Source organism: Lissotriton helveticus, chromosome 5_1 (genome assembly GCF_964261635.1).
Source record: "Lissotriton helveticus chromosome 5_1, aLisHel1.1, whole genome shotgun sequence".
NCBI classification, from domain to species: domain Eukaryota; kingdom Metazoa; phylum Chordata; class Amphibia; order Caudata; family Salamandridae; genus Lissotriton; species Lissotriton helveticus.
The window spans coordinates 2105516996-2105540522 of NC_136065.1; the positions used below are offsets into that span (position 1 = coordinate 2105516996).

Consider the following 23527-nt stretch of genomic DNA (forward strand, 5'->3'; position numbering starts at 1 on the left):
ATTGTAGACACGGCGTGAGCGTGCACATCGGCGTGGCCTGCGGCTCGTGCCCAGTGGCGACGCCTGAATAAGTGCTGGCGGCTGGTGCGGCCCAGGGAGGTGGCCGCCAAAGGGCCCAAAGCAAAAAAAATAATTAAAAAATCAGTACAGGAAGACCAGCGGGAGCCCACCCCGCCTTCGTGAATGCCACATGATGCGGCCAAAGCAAGATTTCAGGCGGGGCTCCTGTGAGCAAGACGGAGCCCCGCGTTTTGCAGCAGTGACCAGCTGAAGACGGAGACCAGCCAAGGAGCAGCACAGAGTCCCCACAAGAGCCAGTAAGTGGGGTGAGGCTTGCTGTAAGTGTAAAGTGTGCAGCGCTTGGAGCTTGCATGCTTTATACTGCCAAGAAATTACAAAACGCTTTGTTTGTTGTAGCAATGTATCTAAAGCTGACACGCGAAATGCTTATATGGCGGAGTACTAGGGTTTAGAAGTGTGTGATTTATTGAATTTGCTGTTTAAAGCTCGCGTGCGCATTAAAAAAAAGCAAGAGGCGTGTTAACGCGCTAAGCAAGAGGCGTGTTAATGCGCCATCAATAATTCGCGTGCACATGGCCTGTCCTGCAACCTCAGCTAACGCCACTGTACGTGTTCACAGCTCATGTCTACAAAAGCGCGTGCACCTATCCTGTCCCACATGCTAAGCAAGTCGGCAACAATAGATCTCCCATACGCGAGGAGCGTATGGCGCTGCATCGCTAGGCGAGACCTAAAAATACGCACAACCAACAGACTCTGCATCCATAGCAACGAGGGCAGAACTTTCTCTACAGAGCATTTGTTCTGTAGTTTTGTGGTTATAAGGCATAGAAACGTAGTGACATCTCAGGTAGCGGTATGCTGCAGTAATTCTATGGTATACTGTGGTACATGTCGATAACAAGGCAGTATATGATTGGCTAATAATTGCCTTTACAAAAGTTAAAGGCAGCCATCTTTTTAGAGCACATTTTGGCGGTGTTCTGGGTTAGGGTCTTAGATCTAGGCAAGTCGTAGGCTTTATATCTTTTCCATAACTATTACCACTTTACCAAAGTATAGGTATAGAGAATGATGTATATTTTGCTATGTATTTTTTAAAACTTTACGGAGCACTGCGGTACTACCTAGGAAGTAACACAGTACTTACAAAAAATACGGTCAAACCTACTGCAATTTAACAGGGGAAAAGTACATGGTATTTACTGTATGATGTGGATTTTGGTGCGCTAACCACTAAAATTCACATTATTCCCCATAAACTCCTAATCGGTGCTATTTATCGGACCCAATAGACAACGTAAACTGTGGTTTCGTTATTTATCAGGTGTGCTAAATAGCACCCATGTTCGTAATCAGTACCTAAGTCTGCGCTTGCAAGGCAAAATATACTGTACAAATAAAATCTTATCCTCAGCAAAGGTCCTGAGCAAATGTCCATTCCAAAGCAAATCCAGCAGTCCATAGTTATGGTAAATTCTTTGTTTTATTCCAAACTCCACAATTCCAAATAGGTAATATCACAGCCAGTTTGAACAGAATGGACCCAACACGTGTTTAGTCTTGTGGATAATTTCCACCAACTTCATCAGGGCTAAAAAGTCATAATCAAGTTCAGTCCTCAGTAGTAAAACAAAGATTTTCGCAAGCACCCATATATCCCTTACTTAATCCCCTGATATCTTTCAATCCAACTGTTGGCAATTTATGTATCTGAAAACAATGGGGAGAGTGCTCCTCATGGTTTGTTTTCTCAGCTTCTAATATAGTGTAGTACAGTCCCCTTATTTAACAGCTTCGCTGCGGTGGACATTCCGCCGCGGTGCAGAAAAAAAATTACGCGTGCGCAGTTTGGACGGCCGGCGGCTGTCCTCCGCACACGCACACCGTGTGATGTAATATGTGACGTCATCAGCAGTGCATTGCAGGCGTGCGAGTTATAGTTAGCTGAATTAACTATAACGGGGGAATTTCAATGGTTTTGTATGAGTGAACTGTCCAGCTAACTATAACATGTGTGAAACCTATGGTTTTTTCAGTGAATTTCTAAGCTTTTTTAAATGCTAATTCCTAACTATAACGTGTGTGAAACCTATGGTTTTTTCAGTGAATTTCTAAGGTTTTTTTAAATGCTATTTTTTAACTATAACATGGCTGAAACCTATGGTTTTTTCAGTGAATTTCTAAGGTTTTTTAAATGCAAATTTTTAACTATAACGTGGCTGAAACCTATGTTTTTTTCAGTGAATTTCAAAGGTTTTGTAAATGATAATTTTTAAATGTATTATTTGTTATATTTTTTAATACTGATTTACTACATTATTTTAAACTATTTTTTTTAGATATTTCATTTTTTAAATTACATTACACATTTTTAATATAAATTGAAAAAAGATGTTTTTAAAAATATTGAAATTGTGATATTTTTTTTATTTAATATTTTTTTTATTTATATATATTTTATATAGCAGGCAATGATATCCTATGGAAGGAAATTCAGGTTACTGGTAAGTACAGTTACATTTACTTTTCAGGAATAGTAGTGAGCTAGATTGGGGAAGTAATTCCTCTTCAATCCTGATGTCCGCTGTGAGCCAACTAGCCCACCAGGTACCTCCAGTATGCGCCAGGCAGCTGTGTTGCAGAGAGTCGTTCAAAGGGCACGCCACCTTTTTACAACACTCTGCAACACAGTTCCGTGGTGCTTACTGGAGATACCTGTTGGACTAGTTGCCCCCTAGGGGACCTCTGGAACAAGAATAAATTCCCCAACTTAAAACGCGCCTCAGGGCATGTTTGCACTCACATCACCTTAAGCCCCGCCCCCTACCTTCACCACTGTGCTAACGCGCCTTGTAGAGTGTTCTAAGTTGGGGGATTAAGTCCCCTTGCATATTGGGGGTCCCTGGGGGCCAAGTAGCCCACCAGGAATCTCCAGTATGCGCCAGGGGGCTGCATTGCAGAGAGGTGTAATGAGGCCACCCTCCTTTTTACACCTCTCTGCAACGCAGCCCCCTGGCGCGTTTGCAGAGGGTGAACCAATTCCCCTTGCATGCTGTGGGTCCAAGGGGGCGAGCTAGCCCACCTGGAGCCTACAGTATGCGCCAGGGGGCTGCGTTGCCTTGCCCCGGGGGTGGTGGTCCCTGGGGCAGTGGGGGGGGATTGGGCCCCCCCCCACTTTTTCACTATACCCCCGGGATTTGGTCCCCCTGGGGGGGTAATTTGAAAAAAAGCAGACCGGGTTTTAAAAAAAAAAATTGGGGTCCTTGTGGGACCACCTGAGCAGGCCTAGGGGGTCAAGCCGTTTCTACCCTGCCCCCCTTTTTGCGTTCTAAATGTTTGTTTTTCTGCTTTCTTGTGCCTCGGTCTCCCGAGCACAAGATGGCTGCCAACACTTCCTGGTTTGGAGTGTTCACAGCCAATGAGCATGCAGCTCGTACTCGGAAAGGTACGTGTACGGTACTCGTACCCCCGCGATTTTTGCCCAAAAAAAAAAATTGGGGGGGCCTTGAGGGACCCCCTGAGCAGGCCTAGGGGGTCAGGGTGTTTCTATCCTGCCCCCTTTTTGCGTTCTGCACGTTTGTTTTTCTGCTTTCTTGTGCCTCGGTCTACCGAGCACAAGATGGCTGCCAACACTTCCTGGTTTGGAGTGTTCACAGCCAATGAGCATGCAGCTCGTACTCGGAAAGGTACGCGTACGGAACTCGTACCCCGCGATTTTTGTCAAAAAAATTGGGAGGGTGGGGGGGCCTTGGGAGACCCCCTGAGCAGGCCTAGGGGGTTAAGCCGTTTCTACCCTGCCCCCTTTTTGCGTTCTACATGTTTGTTTTTCTGCTTTCTAGTGCCTCAATCTACCGAGGCACAAGATTGGCTGCCAACACTTTCTGGTTTGGAGTGTTGACAGACAGTTGACAGCCAATTAACATTTAGCTCGTGCTTGGAAAGGTACAGAGTGCAGTAAGCTTACTGTATGCACCTCTAGATATACTTATGATTTTACTTTTGATTTTCTCAGGAACTACTGAACGGATTTACACCATTTAACAAAAAGGCCCATCTGCGAACAGAACTCTACCTTTTTGCCAAGTTTGCTGTAGCCCCGGCTAAAGGTCCTATGGGAAATTGCATGGGGAAAAACACGTTTTGGGACCCCCCTTCACGAATCACCCCCAAACTTTCAGGGAAGGAGCAGAGCGGAGCAGGCCATCTTCTTGGAGAAATTCGCGAAGATTCGTCCACCGGCGCCAAAGTTATTCCAAATAGATTGTTGCGGATTTCCTACGGAAACTAGGTTTTAACTATAACTACCTACTGGCGACCGCCAGTAGGAGATATATATATATATATGGTAGAAAGAACGTCTTACAGCAAATGTCCTGCTTGAAGAGACGAGGCGAACCCAATAATGGTGCATACGTATTTTTATTGTGCTCTACACCATCCCGCCATTACGCGTTTCGGCCTAACGAGGCCTTGATCACATGACAGCGTTAAAGGGGTGGATATCCTCCTTTTAAAATGCTACATGCCATTAATTTAATAGACATAGAAAACAAAATGTCATAATGTTAACAAACTTCATTTTTACACCTTCTAGGATAATCCTTGTACCAAGTTAAGGGAATACATGAAGCAAAACATGGCACAGCTATTGAGATATGGTCATTTAGCAGCAATTTAGAATAATTATAAAAACATATAAATAAATAAATATGCTTTAAAATATGAATACTCCATATCATTGCTGTTAAAATACAAAGAATACACATCCATAAATACTTCAATGTATGGCTAAAATCACGTTTAAGAAATAAATCCTGTTTAAAAAATACAATAAACTAGGAGATACATATCTTAGACTAGCCAGATTCATTGACAATAGTAAAAGGATGCCAATTGAGTGTTTACCTATAATTCTCAAGGTACACTACGTACTATAGCCCAGTGGGCAAACTCATATTGCTGTGCAAAGTTAGCAGTGCAAATTGCGTAAATAAATAATGGCAAAGAATTGGTGCAACCCAGTGATAAAATCCGTGGAGATTGAAGGTGAATATATAATAAAAGTAGATAAATGTAAGATGTGGAGATACAGCTAATATATACATAGTACACAAGAAAAATACACTCTCCTAAAATGGTGCAAAATCATAGATATGTAAAACAATCCTCACTTGCATTAAGACCATTAGGAGTTTTTGTGTCGAGCAGAATTATATGTCCAGTTTCTAATTTTCGCAGCTGGGACTCCCGGTCCCCTCCCCTCCTCTGTGGTGGCACCGTGTCTATAACAAAATATCTCAGCTCAGCAGCATTCTTGTTATGATACTCCTCAAGATAACGTGCGACCGGGTACGCAGTGTCTCCATTCGTGATAGCCCTGAGGTGCTGTAATATCCTTTTGTACACCTGTGGTCTCGTACTTCCCACGTACCTTAGACCACAGGGACATTCCTGCACGTACACTGTGTACTCCATCCTGCACGTAAATTTGTGTTTGATGCTGATGGGTTTGGTATTGAAGGGAGTCTTTTTTTTTCTATTTTTTTTTTTTCAAAATCAAATTAGTCTTTATTCGATAATTTTTCAATCATAAAAAGACATTTTACAATTAAAAGTTGTTTTTGTTACCACCCACACCCCACAAGAAGCAATATCCACAATGAGTCAAATTGAAGGGAGTCATATATTCAGACTTACTTACTCCATTTCTGCAAGCCTTGCAGGAGGAGCATTTAAAAAAGCCTTTGCTGCTGTTCAACCACAATCCTGTGGTCCGCACTTCTGGACTGCTAGAAACTAGACAATTACTCATAGTTCTTTCTCTCTTATATGTTATGCTAGGGGCCTTACTAACCAAAGTTCCCACAACCGGATCACTTGTAATAAGCGACCAATTGCGTTTCACAATCCTGTGAATAATCTGGTGCTGATTACTATACGCAAAGATAAGCCTGGTCACACCCTGCTCAATTGTGTCAATTTTACCCTTTCTAGGTGCATGAGTGGCCAGGAGTTTCATTCTATCCTGAGAGTTGGCTCTACTCATAGCTTTGTCTATGATTTGAGTTTTATAACCTCTCCTCAGGAACCTGGCTTTACACTCCATTTGTGCCTGTCTACAATCAGTTTCAGTGCTACATATGCACCTGATTCGGAGCATTTCACCATATGCCTGGATGGTGACTTGCAGCATGTAAAACTGAGTTCCCTGCTGTGGGTTTACAGTAGAGTTTGGTCTCTAGCCTTCCATTGTTAACAAATATTTCCAAGTCTAGGAAACAGATAGTAGTGGCACTAATGCTACTTGTAAACTCTAGATTCAAGTTATTCACATTGAGGCTATATATCAAGGGCAACTGTTTACCAGAATCGCGTTGTTCTGAGGAGCAAATAAAGATCTACATGCCTAAGATTTCCAGTGGTTCTTGGTTCTCTATTCGCCCATCATTGATGTGGAAGTGCTGAGAAACTGATCTGTTTGTTGATATATATAAAAATTCAAACTCTATATAAAGTACTACACTATATTTGCCTTTAAAACCCACAAAGCAGAGTAAGGGGCAGATTACAAAGAGGTTGGAAAAGGCTCTGACTATCGTTGGATCCATTATGACCGGATTGTAATTTCTCGGTCAGATTCCTTTCCGACTGCCTCATTACGATAGAGGCATTCGGAAAGGAATCCGATCGGTCATTCCGATTGGCTTCCGATGGGATCGGAGAGCCCGTCTGCCAGCCGGAATGTGGCAAGTAATCCCAAGGGCGGCTCTTTCCGTCCAAGGGATTACGTTGTCTGCTTTCGGCAGCCTTTCCGTGCCGGTATTTCCTACACAGAAAGGCAGTCAGAACTCTACTGTAGGAGACCCCAGCAGGGAGACCCAGCCTTGGGTGCACGGCCTCCAGTTGGAGGCCGAGGGGGCACCTATGGTGCCCCTCTGTTGATCCTTACATAAAAAGATAACACTGCCCTATCCTTTGATGTGTGGAGGCTCCTTAGTAGTAAAGATACTCGTAAAATATATTTGTGAATAGCAAAAAAACATAAACCTACCCAAATGCGTTAGTTTTTCTTTGTGAATCAGTCTCTATAACTTTCAAACGGCTGAAACAATTTAGACCTACTACCAAAAAAAGACCCTTTGCATCCCATAATCTATATTTTGGACACATTCCATCTAAACATTTTCAGTCATTTTCACGCTACCTCTGTTTAATTAATTCTCTATGATAGAACATGCCACTCCACTGTATAACACGCAACCCTACTCTGCCACTTGCCCGGGATCACATAATATGAAACCAGTTTATGGGTCAAAAGCATTATAATTAGGCTGAATATATAATTTAAGTCACTAGACCTGCAGGTCTAGTAACATTTTTAGGAATTTTGTAGGCCTGCCACACTGCATAATAATTTCCTTCTACTACTTGACACAGTCACATAATACTCATTAACACAGTCACATAAGACATAACTACTATGGGTCATGTCCATCATCCTGTACTGTACCAGTCTACAGTAGTAAACCACCCATCACCAACTGAACAGGCATGGATTAACTGAAGGCGATCTGCCCCATGTCACTGGCAAATGGAGGACTTTAATGTAGTCCACCACCGCGGGCCCCAACTACATATTATTACCAATTTTGACATCTAACAATGGTAATCTGATATGGTACAACAGAATGCAAGATCATCCCAGAGGTTCTCTAATCGATGCCTCCCTCCAACCTATGCCTGCTCAAGACTATAAACTTTAAACAAGATACTTCAGAATGGACAATCCAGTGATGGAACCAGCTGTTTACTATGAAAATAAGAAACACCATAAGGGACCTGCAGAGCTGCTCAAAGCTGCCAGCTTACTGAAAACCAATAACTGCATGCCTATTTCTCACGTCTTCACCCATCACACTGCTAAGCGCTGCATCCCTTAACACGATAAGCGCACCTCGATGGTCATCACATACGACTTGGAAACACTTCCATACAGGATGATAAATAGCACAATATCCTTCCACAAGCACACCCTTAAGGTGTAATGTGCTACAAGAGGAGGCAGGATATTCAGGGCTCCACATAAGGACAATAAGAGCTATATAAATGTTGCAATACAATAATAATACAATACTGTTTTGACCTCACTGCAGTGACTACCTGGATTTTTATCTGGTTATTCACAATTAAGGATTTCTGTGTAAGACATACAATACAAACTGACAACATCCAATAACACTGTATAGAACATGTGATCCATGACGACAAGCCCCCCACCGTTGACGTGGCCACCAAGAAGGTGTCCAAATAAGGGGCTGCTCCCCATGAATGAAAACGTGTTCTATACTGGGTTATTGGATATCGTAGTTTACTATTATGGTGGGCTTTGCACTGAGCTGCTAGGGTAATACTGTGTAATAGATGAAGCATAACTCACACCTCAATGGCCTTAATGGAATTAAAACTTTGCGACACAAAAGCTAAGAAAAATGTGTATACGTTTTATACGCAATCTCTGCCTAGAAAGATTTGAAATGATGTACATATACACATAAATGCCAACTTTTATATTGTCAAGACATATAAAAGCTTAAAAAATAGAGGCGTAAAAGCCACTGAAAACTCAAGCCTGGCTCTGGCTCACCACAAGGTCCTGTTGGAATCTCGAGCCTATAATGAGCTAAGCTGACTGCCTGTCACCCTCACGCTACCCAATGTGTGGTGGTATGGTCAGAGAGGTCGACAGGGGGAACTATGTTCGAGTTTGGGCATTGGCTCAACATTCTGTGATTCTGCACAAATCATGTAATCTTCCCGTGTCTATAAATCAATCAATCACGTCCCTGTTCAAAATGATTGACGCACGACTGTAACCAATAGTTGTAGAACAATGCATGTAAACAATGCATGTGACCTTGTGTAATGTAACTGGTGCTCATGTAAAGCACTCGGCCCACTGGAGAGGTGTGGGGCAGAGGCCAGGGCAGCTGACTTCGGAGCACAGGGTTCACGGTTCGATCCACGGCTCTGGCCTCACCTCAGCACCATGTGACTGGGCAATAGCTCACTTAATTTCCACGACGGCGCCCAGCGCCTTGAGACCCGTAAGGGAGAGTAATTCGCGCTTTACAAATAAGGATTTCCATTTACAAGTAGACTTCGTGCTGCATCTAACCTCTTCCGTGCTCATGACCAGACCAGCTCGTCATGAGTCACAGTGGAGCTGTGCTCGTGACGAGCTGGTCTAGTTATAACGGCTCTGTTATGTGCGATTGATTCCCCGCTTGTGAGGGCAAATTAATCAGTGGGTGGGGTCGTGATGAGACCAGCTCGTCATGAGAACAGCTCACGTCATGGGCGCCAAGCTCACCACCCCACATTGTGGGGGGATTTACCCCCGCAGGGAAAGGGTTCAAATAAACTCAGAGGTAATAACATAAGGAATACCAAATAGATACCATTTACGGGCTGATTTGTACAAAGTGAAACCAAAAAACCTTGATAAATCTCAGCAAGTATTTTATTTCACCAAATCTTTTTTTTTGATGAAGGCACTTTCAAATTTGAGTTGTACAAACTATCACTTTCAATAAGTATTTCGCAGTGCTATAACGTGCCCTATTAATGTCAAAGCTTTCACGTGTTAAAGAAATACACTTTTTTAGTTTTGAAGAGTTTTTTTCATATTTTATATGAGGTATGTTGCATGATTTATATAGCATATGTTTTCAGGGCTCGGCTTGTGCACGTGCTCTGAAATCCCTGAAATCCCAGCCAGACCTCTCGGTTCTCTCTGTTAATTTTAATTTGTTGGGTCGCACACCTCTAATTATCAACAAACGGGTTGCATTCTTACCCTTGGTTGCAGACACCACGTACTGAACCTCGAAGTCTTTCAAACCATCTATTGCGGCAACGGCAAGATGCACTCACCCAAGATTGTTAAGGTCAAACCCCACCCCATACTCACCCATGATTGGACAGGACCTTGGGTTCTACAACTATTGGTTAGAATCGTGCGTCAATCATTTTGAACAGGGACGGTATAGGTTTTACTCCCTGGTAAGTCGTTTCCCGCCGTACACTATAAAGTTTGCGATGCAAGCCTCGGTGTGGGCTTCCTAGACCCTTGACGGAAACTCGTACAGCTTTTAATGACAGTAGCGGCCATTTCTGACTGACAGAATGTTCCATTACTCTAAAAAAGACGACAGACAACCAAGAATACTAAGTACTCATAGATACCTTTTACAAATGCCGCATTGTCAATAAATACTTTTGCATTCTGAAGGAGGGATTTACATGTTTCATCTCATACCTATTTATGTTTCAATCCTTACATATAAAAATATAATAAACAATAAAAACACGTTTTCAAACCTAAATAGATATCATTGCAAAGTGTTTGCTTCTTCTTGTGTATTGGATCCCATAAATCCACAAATGTAACATGGCCGCTACACTTATTTTCAGGGAGGTTGCGTTTCCTTTTGACGTTCGGTATGTCCCTAAAATTCTCCCCTCCCAAGATGGCGACTGCACGTGGTAGGGTTCAGTCGCGCATGCGTTCCTGGGACGTGTCGTGTGTCATGGCGGCTCCCATTGAATAGGAAGAGGTAGATAATATCATCTGGACTCGCTCTGAAGGTACGGTGAAGGTGCAGCGTTGGCAGAGTAAGGGTCTCTGGTAAAGAATGTTGTTCACAATGCTGTGTGGAAAGTTGACACGCGTCAAAGACGTGTGGCTTGGGGCGTGGTGGGTGTGCACAGATACCATGGTGATGGAGGTCTGAGTGGCTGCACGTGGATCTCGACCATCTCGCGCATAACTGAACAGTTTTCAGATTATTTTGTGTGACATTTCGGTGGTTTATGGATACATCATTTAACAACTTGCTGAGGGTCATAACATTCAAGAAACTGGGCACATTCCATGTATTAATGTAGCAAATTCGATGTTAGAGTCTATAAGTTACTCTAAGCACTACTTAAGTCCTAATATAAGGTCAGTCATCTACCTCCCATTCCTAGCAAGGTCTGTGCTCTTACATTTTGGGGCTTTAGAGCCCATTCTTCATTGTATAATGGAAACTTTCAAACGTGCACCTGGATATTACAAGCAACTTTGCAAGTGAGAGACTGAGCGCACACCCACTCATCTTAACATTAGAAACTACCAGGAAAGGCTTGTGATGCGAAGCTGTAGTGAATGTTGTAACTTTGGAAACAGGTTCGTGTTTAGTGGTGCTTTTAATGCAGCCAGCTGTAGTTTATTGGCTAGTCCATCCATGGGAATACAAGTCCCAATTTTAAACAGCCATTAATGTTCCAGGCTTACAAGACACGGCAACCTGGCAGCCACTTCATGAGCTTACTATGTCACGTCCCCACTTACACAAGGATAAACAAGGATATTCACAGAGAATGATGCTCTCCGATCAAAGGAATTTTAAATATGCAACGCCTTGTACTTAGTTACATTTCATAAACTGTTGGACTACAACCAACTGTGCATCATATTTCTGTCTAATTAGTTTTCTATTCTTAGTGGCATCTTACCACAGCTCATGGCAGGCTCACGTTTATTTCAAGGAGTTGAACTGTAGTTAGGAGCTGTGCAGTAGCATTAATTCACGACAAGTCAGTGCTACACAGATGCCAAAAGAAGTCTTATCTGTGACATGGTCATCCAGTCACACTTTTTCTTAGCCAATATCTTCACCAAGCTCCAGTCTCCTTCTTGTCGTTTCACTATTTGTGCCCTGTTGACTAAAAAGGCAGAACTTGTTAAAGGCGTTGTTGCCGCTCGGTCCATGCTAAATATTATTTCTTGCTTTAGGTAAAGGACAGGTAGCAGGTGCACTTGAGAAGAGGCTTGGGGTGCACTACGTAGAAGGCATTTTAACATTGTGATACTCTTAAAGATCAGTAGTTTAATTGACTAATGGCGGCCAGTTTTCTGACCCAAAAAGTAAGTGGGCATGAAATGCCTTCCTTATTAAATTGAATTTGTTGGCCAACATGCAGCTGTGTACATTTGAGCTTGTCAGGAGCATAATACTCATGCAAGGCGTGCATGCAGTTTCTTTAATCCACCTTCACTGTTTTCTACTGCACACTGGGCTGGTGCACCTCTACATGCTGACACTCTTAAATCATCCTCAACTGTGTATGCATGTGTAAGATCTCTGCAGGCATCTTCAGTGTCTGCAGGCGAAGACCTGGTCACATTGAAATAAAAAGCCACAGCAAACTTTAACCCAGTATGGAATCATGGTCTGCAGGTAATTTACTAGCAAATAAGTAAAAGGAGAACACATTACCCAAAGCGTTTTGAAGTCTGATCAATCTGATGGAAAAAAGAATTATTTGACCTGTCGGGTTCAGGGGAGTGGGTGGAAATACTGATGGGAAACAGGGAGATAAACTATTAAGTGCCAGTTTAAATAATAATAATTACTCTTTGCAGGAGTGTAGATAACTGTTAAGTGAGCGTACAGCGACGAACGCGGCGATTTGGGCTGCTTGACGTGCGCACAGCTCTCTGCCATCCTTATGAGTGATACCTTGCTTAAAGTATTCATTGTATTTTTAAATTGTGTTCTCTCTGTGCTCTTTTAAACTTACCTGGCATCCTTCACGCTCTTGACCCCGTTCCGCCGCGGCATAGTGCCGATTGAGCGGAGGGTCTTCTTACGAGCGACACTAACTTCCACAACTTCCTGCCTGCTCCAGTACTCACGCAGGTTAGCGGGCTAGTTGTTCTCCTAAACAGGCCTATTTAAGATGGACATCAGACGGAGGCGCAGCGGACGTGCGCAGCGGGCGCGCCGAAGGCGCGCCTAAGGCAAGCCCGTCTGCGTCCGGCAGGGGACAGTGATAATGCCCGTTTGATCGTCTACACCTCCTCTGACCTCCATAAGTTACAGCACCATGGGCCTCTGAACCTTAGTGCTAGGAGGGCCGCAATGGACTGTGGCATTTTGGTTCTCCGCGGTGTCCCTTCAGATTCACACGTTCTCTGTGCTTCCCATCAGACCCATGAGCCCTCTCTGCTGCCCCCGGACCCCTTATTCCCGGATACTGACCCTCTTGTTGTAACTTACCTGAACACCCGCTCGATGGTGAAGCACCAACTAGAGATCTTCCAGCTGTTAGATGCTAATAACATTGATATTCTCCTCCTGTCAGAAACCTGGCTGACGGATGACTCCACCCCCGACATCCTGGCAGCAATTCCCGCCGGTTATTATATATTGCAAACTAATCGACCCCAGGGTAAAGCGGGTGGAGGGGTTGCAGCTATTATTCGCCATCACTACAAATTCACGACCCTAGAAAATGTCACTCACCCTAGGGTCGAAAGTCTCATTCTGAAATTTTCTTCCCCAAGGTCCTCTTTCGTTTGTGCTCTTTTTTACTGCCCTCCCGACCATATGCCTCTCTTTCCTCAGCTCTTTGGCGACTTTATCTCCCAGCTCGTAATTAATCATGCCAGGATTATCATTATTGGGGATTTCAACTACTGGCCCTTGGACAACCGCGAGAGCAGTCTCTCGGCGGAATTTTCTGATCTTCTGCTGGGGTTGAATTGCTGTCAACATGTCCATGTAGCAACTCACATTAAGGGTCACACTCTTGACCAACTCTGGACTTCTAACATTGACATCTCCCCTCCCCTGGTTTCCCCTTGTCCTTGGTCTGATCATTTCTCTATTTCCTTCACTCTGGCTCACATTCCCCCCACTCCCCTGCCTCTTGCCACTAATCTTTCAGCTCGGAACTGGAAACGGGCCAATATGGAAGAATTCCATTCCTTACTGGCTGTTTCCGCTCCTAGCGATCAGGCCTCTGTTACCTGCCAGGCCTCTCGCCTCGAACGTTGGCTTAAATCAGCCAGCGACAAGGTCGCACCTTTGAAAAAAATTAAGACTAAACGCCCCCACGATGCTCAACGCTGGTTCACTGAACAACTAAAGAGGGACAAATTGAGCCTCCGCCAAGCTGCGCGCCGTTGGCGGCGTACATATGCCTTTGAAGAAAAAGCCACATACGTTGCCCTGCTAAAATTATATAAAAACTCCATTCTTCAGGTCAAAGCAGCATACTTTTCACAAAAGATCATAGACTCTGCGTCTAAGACGAAATACATCTTTTCTATCGTGAACGAGCTTACACAACCCGATCGGGTGATTATCCAAGCTGTCCCCTCACAAACACTCTGTGATTCACTTAATTCTTACTTTATCAATAAAATCGTTACTATAAAAAACAATATTCCCATCCCTTCCTCCCCTACCGCCCCAGCCTTACCTTGTAAGAACTCATTTTTACTGGACACCTTTCCATTAATTTCCATGACAGACTTTGTGGCACTTCTGAATAAAGTGAGCTCCGGTTCACCTAATGATTGTTGCCCCCGCAGATCCTTAAAGAGGCTTTTCATGCTTGCCCTGTTCCACCGCTTACTCTTCTCAACGAATCGCTAGCAACAGGAATTGTTCCTGACTCCTTTAAACATGCTGCAGTGGTCCCCATCCTGAAAAAGCCTAATGCTGACCCTTTGGCCTTAAGTAATTTTCGTCCCATTTCCCTGCACCCCTACCTTGGTAAGATCTTAGAGACCCATGTTACCAACTGTCTGAGCTTATTTATTGAGAATTCCCAGTTTCTTGACTCCCAGCAGGCGGGCTTTAGGCCAGCCCATTCCACCGAATCCGTCATCTTGGCTGTGATGGATGAGCTTAGGAAGGGAGCCGATAATAACACTTTCCAAGCACTTGTGCTGTTGGACTTATCGGCGGCCTTTGACACGGTCGACCACGAACTGCTGACCGATCGTGTCAATAATGCGGGCATTCAGGGTCGGGCACTCGAGTGGATCAGATCTTTTTTACACAAGCGTACCCAGGCGGTTCACCTGTCCACCTTTGCGGCATCCTCCTCCAGTTTGACTTGTGGAGTCCCTCAGGGCTCCGCCTTATCGCCCCTTTTATTTAATCTTTATATGCAACCTTTGATTGTTTCCCTTCGCAATAGCCCGGTCACCATTTTCAATTACGCTGATGACCTTCAGCTGGTTTTTAATCTTGATTCCACCATTGCATCCCGCATTAATTTTCAATCTACTATGCTTTCCATTAGCAAATGGATGTACCATAGCCAGCTGAAGCTAAATCCTGATAAAACGGAGCTTGTCTTAACCGGAGGACCTGCCAACCCTTGGAATGCTAGCTTCTGGCCTTCCTCTTTGGGCACCCCTCCCCATCCTGCAGATTCCGTTAAGAGTCTTGGCGTAATTATTTGTAAAGATCTTTCAATGAAACCCCAGATCAATGCGGTTACCTCTGCTTGTTTCTTCCACCTTCGCAGAATCCGCAAAATCTGTAGGTTTCTGTCCACGGAGGCTCTCACATTCGTTATCATGGCCCTGATCACCTCTCGTATTGACTACGCCAACGCTCTTTATGCTGGCATTCCTGCTTACCAGCTCCACCGTTTGCAACTTGTGCAAAATCAAGCCGCTAGGCTAGTCTTTCGTCAGACAAAACATCAACACGTCTCCCCATTAATGAAGAACCTCCATTGGCTCCCGGTCGCCAAACGTTGCATTTTTAAACTTGGCTGCACCACCTTCAAGGCATTACATGATCAAGGCCCTGCCTTTGTAGCTTCTAGGATCCATCGGTACGTCCATTCCCGTGATCTGCGTTCCTCTCGCCATAACCTGCTCATCATTCCAGCATTTAAGCGGAAAAAACATGGTGGCCTTTGCTTCTCGCTTTTGGCCCCCAGGTTATGGAATTCACTTCCGAGTGAACTTAGACTAATTCCCAGCTATGCTTCCTTCAGGAGATTACTCAAAACTCATCTGTTTCAGCAGGCCTATGCGTAATTAGGCGTCCATCCTCACTCCGTTGTTCTTAGCGCCATGAAACAGCCGGTGTCCGTGCGCTGTACAAATACTTTTTACTTTACATTACATTACAGTTCACAGCACCAGGTAACTCCTCGCTCTGTCTGTGGATTCACATCAGCCTGCTGGGGTGAGATGTGTGGCACAAGCACTGCTGGCAGCCAGGACCTGCAGTGCAATAGGGCTCGCATTTATTTGAGTTGGAAGTATTGGCGGTGTAATTGACAATGTCTTTTACCTATGTGTTTTGTTTGGAGTGTAGTGCATTTATGAACAGAGACACAGCTGCAGCACTGCCCAGAGGACTTAGAATGAGGATTTACCACTGGGACCAGAGTACCAGCTGTAGCACTGTCTAGAGGACTTGGATACGGAATTACAGATGAGACCAGAGAAGCAGCTAACAGCACTGTCTAGAGGACTTAGAATGAGGAATTACTGACAGGACTAAAGATGCAGCTGCAGCACTGCCTAGAGCAGTGTTTCCCAAACTGGGGTCCGTGACACATTCCCAGGGGGTCCGTAGGCAACAGTTTTAAAAGCACAGAAAAGTTTCTTGTATAATCAGCAGCTATCCAGCAACAATAAAAGTGTCAAGATAATGCCAGTGATTAATGTACCTGCTGGAGCGTGAGGAGAGTTTTGTTCAGTGGCAGCTTTGATTTAACTAATGTAGCACAGAGGGTTAATGTGCCTACTGCAAAGAACGTGTAACATGCATTTTAAAAAGCAGTATTTTATGTGCATAGGTTCGTGGTTACTGCTGTTGTCACAGAGATTCTTTTGTTACTGTGCACTTCATAAGTGACAATCGTAATCTAGCAGAGGGTCCTATAAACTATTTAAAGAGCTGCTTGCAAACTGCATGGTATCAGTTAGTAACTTATATTTTTTCCCAGTTATTCATTATCCTGATGCTGCTAAAAAGATTTATTTGGGTGGAAATACATTTTTAATAATAAAGTCAGTGCTGGCCACTGTGTTATGTTCTGAATCCTGAGTTTGTGCTTTTCCAGACCAAGCACTCTTTAAACATTTTATGTACACACTGATTTAAATGTATGATTCAATGTCTCTACATGTGTGTGATGTAAAGTGCTCTGACATCCTACAATGGTATGAGAGATGCTATAAAACAAATGAAATAAATGTGACAGAGGGGCTATTACTTCAATATAAAATACTAAGGGCCAGATGTACGATCCGTTTTTATATGCGGGAACAGGTTCGCGAACCCGTTTGTGCATGCAAAAACCTATTGGTCCATGTACATAGCCTATTTCGCGAGTCGCAATTTGTTTGCGACTCGCTAAATAGGTTTTGCAACTTGCTATTTGGAAGGGGCATTCCCTTCAAAATAGCGAGTCTCAAAACCATATACAAATGTTTTGCGGTCGCAAAACAGTCGCAATTACCACCTACTTCAAGTAGATGGTAATGCATTCGCAAATGGGATGGGGTCCCCAGGGGACCCCATCCCCTTTGCAAATGCATGCAAAATAATTTTTTAAGGGCAGGCAGTGGTCCCAGGGACCTCTGTCTGCCCTTAGAAAATGAAACCAAAACGATTCATTTTCTTTTTTTTTTTAATGCATGGTAACGGGCTGCATTTTTTTAAAAACTGCTTTATTTAAAAGCAGTCCCTGACATGGTGGCCTGCAGAGCCCAGCAGGCCACCATCCCTGGGAGGGCTGGCATTCCTAATGGGCTCGCAAATTGCAAGAGGCTCATTAATATTAATGAACCTCGCAATTTGCGACTCCATTGGGAATCCCAAACCGTGTTAAACACACTGTTCTACATTTCATTTAGCGACTCGCAATTTGCCACTCGCAATGTTTTGCTAATTGCGAGGCGCTAAATGAAATGGTCGTACATCTGGCCCCAAAATCCTTAGTGCTTTGAGTATTTGTTCTGTTTGGACACGTGTATTTTTTTCGAATTACTGTTTTAATATTTGAAATTTAACTCATACAAATTGCTTGGGGGTCCCCGGCTTCCAGTGGTGACTCAATAGGGGTCCTCAGGAGTCAAAAGTTTGGGAACTACTGGCCTGGAGGAATTAAAATGAGGAATTACCAATGAGACCAAAGAAGCAGCTATACGTATTTATCTATGCAGCACTTTTATTTTTTTATTTATTTTTTTATAAATTAAGCACCTTTACATTTAAAATAAAGGCCAAATGCCTCCAGCGCTAGACCCATGTGCCCTTTACAAGTTAACGATCCAAACAAAACATGCAGCTTATTTGGAGAATTCGAGGGAGTCCTAAACAGAATGCTTCACCGCTCCATCTTTGGGACAGTAAATTATGCAGTGCACTTATCATAAGTTTCCCCCAACGAAGGAGGAGTGCTGATCCAACAGTGGTGGCAAAACTTGAAAGTGCCATGCCGATTGGTGGCAACCTTTTAAAGTATACACCTTAAGGCAGGATATATGCTGCAAAGATAATTACCAGTGTATTTTATCCCACGTTCATTTTTTTTTTTATTAAATAAAAAAGGAAAACATGTCTTTAGAAGGAACTGGAGCAAGTTAAACTTCTGTTCTGTGAAACTACTGAAAATGTGCTGCGACACTTCCATAGAAAGCTGTCAATATGACCGGATCTGAAATCCTCGGTTTACTTTCCTGTGTTTTACCTTGATGTAACACTAAATGGCAGCAAATAAATCTTTTATGTAGTAGTGAGAAACATGCCGGTGACAACTTGTTAGACGGGGACCCTGAGGGTCGGCCGGGTACTGAGGGAGAGATCCCCGAGGGGGACCGTCTCCGGCGATCGTACAGACAAGTTACCTCCCTCCCCACAAATAGGCACCACACCAAGTCGAGTTCAATACTTTATATAAGGTTCGTAAGGCAAGGATATCAGCGATACAGGATATCTCGGACCCGGGGGTCCTCTCACTTCTAGTCTTTGTAGGGAAAGGGGGTAGCGGGACAGTCTTGGTACCGGATCGGTACAGGTAGTGGTAAGAGGCGAGCTCACAATCCTCGAGCTGGAGTGTCTGTGGATCGGGCCGCGGCAGCGCCAGCAGGCCAAGATGATAGTCTCACAAGGCAGAGGGCCGCGGCAGCGCCAGCAGGCCGAGTCGATGGTTTCACGAGGTAGAGGGCCGCGGCAGCGCCAGCAGGCCAAGACGATGGTTTCACGAGGCAGAGGGCCGCGGCAGCGCCAGCAGGCCAAGACGATGGTTTCACGAGGCAGAGGGCCGCGGCAGCGCCAGCAGGCCAAGACGATGGTTTCACGAGGCAGAGGGCAGCGCCAGCAGGCCAAGACGATGGTTTCACGAGGCAGAGGGCCGCGGCAGCGCCAGCAGGCCAGTCACAGATGAGTTCTTCTCGGGTCTCTCGACTCCAGGATACAACTGGCTTCCTGGTCTGGCCCTGCCCCAGTTATAGGTCTGGTCCCCTTTGATGTCCGGACCCTCGCGCCTGGGGGGCCGGGAGGTCCGGGATGAGGGAGTCCAGCCACCCAGCAGGGGGGTGGAGCCAGTGCCCAGGGCGGCCTGGGGTGATCGACACCTGGCGGAGGAGAGCCGTTGACGATTCCTTTCTCCCATTGACTCGCCAAGTGGTCACTCTGCCTCCTGGGGGGAGGTTGGTGCCTCGATGTCGGGCCCGGCCGGGCCCAGGGTGAGGGTCGAGTTGAGGCCACGCGGCCTCGTGCTGCAGTGCCCCAAGATGGCGGCTGGGCCGAGGCCGTGGTGTGGATGGTGACCCGGGCCAGCTGGGTCCGGAGCTGGTGTCTTGTGGGTGAGGGATTGCAGTGTACTTTGGGTGGTCGTCGGGGACTCTGGCTGGGGATGCAGGGGGAGCCAGGGTCCAGGTCCCATTGCGGGGAGGGGGGGCAGCCCGACCATGCGGCCTGTCCAACATGCGTCCCCCCCAGCTGAAGGCGGGGAGAGTCAGCCATCTTCCTGGGGACTCTCCTCGCTGAGGCGGAAAAAGCGTGACAGGCCGTCGGCGTTGGCGTGGTCCTGGCCTGGACGATGTTCTACCGTGAAGTCCATCCCCTGCAGGGAGATGGACCAGCGCAACAGCTTCGGGTTCTCCCCCCGCATTTGCATCAGCCATTGCAGGGGTCGGTGGTCTGTTTGCACCCGGAAGTGGGTGCCGAAGAGGTAGGGCCGGAGCTTCTTGAGTGCCCAGGCTACGGCGAAGGCCTCCCTCTCAATGGTGCTCCAGCGCTGTTCTCGGGGCAGCAGGCGTCTGCTGATGTAGGCCACTGGTTGGTCGACCCCTTCGGCGTTGAGTTGGGAGAGGACGGCCCCCACACCATGATCGGAGGCGTCCGTCTGCACAATGAATTCCCGGCTGTAGTCGGGAGCCTGGAGCACGGGGGCCGTGCACATGGCGGCCTTCAGTCTCTCGAAGGCCGATTGGCAGTCCGGGGTCCAGTTGACGGTTTTGGGGCCCTTCTTGGAGGTGAGCTCTGTGAGGGGCCCCATGATGCTGCCATAGTCCTTCACGAACCGCCGGTAGTATCCGGTGAGCCCCAGGAAGGCCCGGACCTCCGTTTGGGTCGTAGGGGGTCGCCAGGCCTGGATGGCAGCAATCTTGAGTTGGAGAGGGGCCACCAGCCCGCTTCCCACTTGGTGTCCCAGGTAGGTCACGGACCCTTGGCCAACCTGGCACTTGCTGGCCTTGATGGTGAGCCCGGCTTGCTGGAGGGCGTGTAGAACCTCCCGCAGGTGGCGGAGGTGGTCGGTCCACTGGTGGCTGTACACAGCAATGTCGTCCAGGTAGGCGGCGCTGAAGTCTTCCAGGCCCGCCAGTACCTGGTTTACCAGCCGTTGGAACGTTGCCGGGGCGTTTTTCATGCCGAAGGGCATTACTTTAAAGTGGTAGTGCCCGTCCGGGGTAGAGAAGGCGGAACGTTCTTGGGCCCTAGGGGTGAGGGCGATCTGCCAGTAGCCCGCTGTTAGGTCGAAGATGCTCAGGTAGCGGGTGGCCCCCATCCGGTCAATTAGCTCATCTGCCCGGGGGATGGGATGAGCGTCGGTCCTGGTAACTGCATTCAGCCCCCGATAGTCCACGCAGAACCGGAGCTCAGGGGCAACGCCCGGGGCGGCTGCTTTGGGAACCAGGACGACTGGGCTCGCCCAGGGGCTGTCTGAGGGTTCGATCACTCCCAGGGTCAGCATTTTGGACACCTCGGTCTGGATGCAGCTGCGCACCCGATCGGGTACGCGGTACGCCCTGTGTCGAATAGGAGGGCTGTCCCCGGTGTCCACATCGTGAAGGCACCAGGGGGTGACTCCGGGGGTGAGGGAGAACAGGGAGGCGAACCGCCTCAGGAGCGTTTGGCAGTCTTGGCGTTGCTCCGGGGACAGGGCCTCGGAGAGCTGGACCCCTTCCACTGAGCCATCCCGTTCGAGGACCCTCAGTAAGTCCGGAAGGGGTTCGGAGTCTTCTTCTGTCCCATTATCGGTAGCCATCAGGAGGCTGAGTTCGGATCGCACAAAATGGGGTTTGAGCCTGTTGGCATGGAGGACCCGTAGGGGGTTCCGGGCAGTCTCCATGTCGATTAAATAGGTGACGGGCCCCTTGCGTTCGATCACCTTGAAGGGCCCGGACCATCTGTCTTGGAGTGCACAGGGTTCAACCGGGGACATCACCCAGACCTGTTGTCCTGGTTCGAACTCAATGGAGGACGTGTGCTGATCGTACCACCTCTTCATGTCCTCCTGACTGGCCTCGAGATTGGCTTTGGCGGTGTCTCGGAACCGCCGGGTCTGGTTGCGGAGGGCCAGGAGGTACCTGTAGATGTCCGGGGGAGTTTTCTGGGGGGGCTGCTCCCAACCTTCCTTGACTAGGCTGAGGGGGCCCCGGACGGGGTGCCCGTACAGGAGTTCAAATGGGCTGAAACCGAGGGATTTCTGCGGGACCTCCCGATAGGCAAACAGGAGGCATGGAAGTAGCACGTCCCACTGGCGTCGAAGGGGTTCTTCTAGGCCCATAATCATTCCCTTGAGGGTGCGGTTGAACCTCTCAACCAGTCCGTTTCCTTGCGGGTGATAGGGGGTCGTGAATTTGTAGGTGACCCCGCATTGTTGCCAGAGAGACTTCATATATTTGGAGATAAAGTTCGTGCCCCTGTCACTGACGACCTCCCGGGGGAACCCCACCCGGGAGAAGATCCCCATCAGAGCTCGGCCCACCACGGGGGCCGTCACAGTCCGAAGAGGGATGGCCTCGGGGTAGCGGGTGGCGTGGTCTACTAGGACCAGGATGAACCGGTGTCCTTGGGCTGTTCGAGGGTCGAGGGGCCCCACAATGTCTATTCCCACTCGTTCAAACGGGGTGGTGACGACCGGAAAGGGTTGTAAAGGTGCTTTGATTTTTCGGCCACTTTTTCCGCTGGCCTGGCAGGTGGGGCAGGCCTTGCAGTGGTTGGTGACATCCTTTCGCATTTGGGGCCAGAAAAAATGGGTCACCAGGCGGTCGTAGGTTTTATCCTGTCCCAGGTGTCCGGCAAGGGGGACATCGTGGGCTAAGTTCAGGAGGAAGTCTCGGAAGCGAAGGGGCACCACCAGCACCCGACTGGCTCCTAGTTCTGCAATTTTCTGCTCGCTGTAGAGCAGGTCTTGGTCCCAGTAGATCCAGTGGGCCCCCGAGGTATCCCCTGTGCTCTGGGCCAGGGCTTGCTGCCGGAGTCCTTCGAGAGAGGGACATGTTTTCTGTTCGGCCCGGAATTGTTCCTGAGTGGGGCCTCCCTCCTGACGCCATTGTGCCAGGTCAGGGACGTCCCGAAGCTGGTCGGATCCTTCTTCTGTTTGGGTCGAGGGACTGGCTTCTGGGGCGGCCTCCTCTGGGATGAGCGCGGGAGGAGGTTCCGGCCACTCGGGCTCTTCCAGACTGGGGACCGCGCGGGCGGTCATGGACCGGGTCGTGACGCAGACCCATTCGGGGAGGCCGAGCATCCCCAGGTGTTCCCTCCGTTCGACAGCTGCCCAGGGAGAGCTTTCGAGGTCGTTTCCTAGGAGGCAATCCACGGGGGCATCATCGCGGACAGTCACCTTTAACATCCCCGTTACTCCTCCCCACTCGAAGGGGACGCAAGCCATGTGGCACAGGCTTTCGGAATTGTCTGCTGAGCGGACAGGGCAGAGAATGTTCGGCAGGATTTGGTCTGGAGTGACGAGATGGCGTCGGACCGCCGTTACACTGGCCCCGGTGTCGCGGAGGGCTCCCGCCCGGCGGCCATTAATGTTGACCCATTGACTGTACTTCTGCGTGTTGGCGGGAAGGGGGGCCCGCGGAATCATCTCTCTCTCCCCTAAGCAGGCCAGTGCCATGGCGGCGGGAGCCCATTCAGAGGGGTCGGTCTCGTACTCTTCTTGGTCTTCCGGGACTAGTTCTTCCCCTAGGGCGGCCGCTGCGACCTGGCGGGGGGTAGTGTTCGGATTCTTTGGGCAGTTGGGATCACTGGCGTAGTGGCCGGGTCGCAGGCATCTGTGGCACATAACGTGGGCCCGAAAACCGGCCCGGATGGCAGGGCTTCCTCGGCCGACCGGGGTCGAGGGGCTCCTGGGGGGTGACGAGGGGCCGGGGTCTCTCCCCCGACTCTGGCCT

The 23527-nt window shown here is 47.6% G+C and overlaps 2 protein-coding genes across 4 annotated transcripts in view; one reads left to right on the forward strand and one right to left on the reverse strand.

Moving 5' to 3' along the window:
- The window catches only part of MED22 (mediator complex subunit 22), a 47199-nt gene extending 37222 nt beyond the window's left edge, over positions 1 to 9977 (reverse strand). For 2 of the 3 annotated variants that reach the window (XR_013595133.1, XM_078646140.1), the window contains exon 1: positions 9881 to 9971. The gene's annotated coding sequence lies outside the window, so the exon portion shown is untranslated. Of the gene's footprint in view, positions 1 to 9880 lie in introns of all 3 variants that reach the window. The other variant, XM_078646139.1, reaches the window with a different exon arrangement.
- A 573-nt stretch (positions 9978 to 10550) lies between these two features.
- The window catches only part of SURF6 (surfeit 6), a 90058-nt gene continuing 77081 nt past the window's right edge, over positions 10551 to 23527 (forward strand). Inside the window, exon 1 of the mRNA XM_078646141.1 lies at positions 10551 to 10671. The gene's annotated coding sequence lies outside the window, so the exon portion shown is untranslated. The remainder of the gene's footprint in view (positions 10672 to 23527) is intronic.